Here is a 2,106-nt window from a genome sequence, read left to right on the forward strand (position 1 = left end):
ACTGTTGATTACTTGATCTTTATTTTGATAAAATGCTTGGTTGATTGTTGATTATAATTGTGATGTATTTATTTTACCTTGATATAATAATTGCTGTTTTAATTTATTTTTGGCAGTTCCTTTAAATTGAGAAATATAAAGTTTGCTATTGTTTGAAATGATCATCATTGATTAGAAATTATTTTTCCTTTGCTATGATCAATCTGTTTTGATTTGATTGGAAAATATTCAGGAAATATCATGCTGTTTGTTTTATGTATGATTGAGCAGAAAATCAAATTATTGATAACAAATGAGTTTTGATTATCATTTAGTTCTGCTCATAAATCAAGCCATTCAACATTACATGATGAATATGTTGAATAACATTACTGCCTTAGGCTTGATGAAAATTGTTACAGGTATAAAACTTCCCTTGATAAAATAGCATACATTAAGGGGGAGCCATGTGACAAGTAGAAAGGGGGAGAAATTCAAATATTCAAAGGGAGTATTCTACACTCCTATATACAGGGTTCTCATAACTCTCTAAGCTGACAGAATTTCTTCTCCTTCAATGTTTATCATTTTGTAATTTTTTGTTTAATTTTGTCATGTCTTGAGTCTCATGGAAAAAGGCAAACAGTGAGGTTTGTATGAAAAAGCCATAGAGCGGAAAAAGGCAGAGAGTGTAAAATTAAAAGAAAAAGCTATAGATGTCCTTAGAGTTCCTTTGTACATCTGTGTTGTGTTTCATGATTCTATGGGAATCCCCTTGTAAGTTGAGTTAGCACTTTACAGTTGAAAGCTTGGCAGTGACCAAGTCAAGTTCAGTTTGGGTTTAGATTCTGGACTTGTCCCGGATAGGAAGGGTAGTTCCTAAAAAAAATTGGTGATTGTAATCAAGGATGATTATAGTGAAATTCTATCATTTTTGTGATGGAGACTGGATGTAGGCTGCCTTGCACTTAGCAGCTGAACCAGGATATATCTTGGTGTAATTCTCTTTCTTCTACTCCATTAATGTTTCTGCTGCCCAGGAGATAAAATTGAAAATATCTCGTGCTGACTGACGAGACAAAAAGAAAAGTCTCGTGGCTGGGGACGAGACAAAAGAAAAAGTCTCGTGACTAGTTACAAGATAAAAAGACAAAGGGTTTCAGAAGTAGTTTCAAAAGTCAGCAAGTATTGTCAAACAAAAAGGGGGCTAAGATTCAACCTCCCCTTCTCTTAGCCACTGATTACCATCATAAATTTATTAACAAATTAGAATAAAATAAATTACACTAAAAATATCTTTTTTTAAAGACGTTTACATGTGTTATATTATTATTAGATATCTTTATTAAATCGATTAATAATTTATTTTTTAATAAATAAGAACAAAATCGATTAATTATAGTAACAATAATAAATTCAATTGTCGGCATTATAATTATTAGACCCAATTTGATCTGATCGAATTACACAGTCTAAATCGAATATCTTTAAATTTTTTTATAAAAAGACAAATATATCCCTGACTTTTTGTTTTGTGAACATTTAAATTCCTAAAAATTTAAAATTACAATTAAATTCCTAAAAAAATTAGATTTATTGTTATTGTTATAAAAAAATCGATTTTATTCTAATTTATTAAAAAATTTAAAAATAATCGGTTCATTAATGGTTCATTAATATGTTAAATAATAATACGACACTTAAAACATCTTTTTTAAGTATCTTGTCTTTATGGGAGGATCCTCATTTTTTTAAGATATATGTTAGTTAAACTCTTAATATAAATACTCTTAATACATAACCAACTAACTAACCCTCCTACGTCACTTTCCTCACGCGGAAACTATATTAGTATAGGACCTAACTGTCTAAAATTCAACTCTTACTATATTAGTTAAACTATATTAAATTTTTTATGACCTAACTGTCTAAAATTCAACTCTTACTATGTTCCAAAAAAAAAAATTAGTATAGGACCAATAAAAAATATTTATAAAAAAGAAAATTTACACAAATTCAAATAAAAAAAACTCTTATTCATTTTTTTTAAGTGACAAATTAAATTTAAATAATTAATATACTATCATTTCAATATATAATATTTATGTAACAAATATATATATGTTC

This window comes from Arachis ipaensis, chromosome B01 (genome assembly GCF_000816755.2).
Source record: "Arachis ipaensis cultivar K30076 chromosome B01, Araip1.1, whole genome shotgun sequence".
NCBI classification, from domain to species: domain Eukaryota; kingdom Viridiplantae; phylum Streptophyta; class Magnoliopsida; order Fabales; family Fabaceae; genus Arachis; species Arachis ipaensis.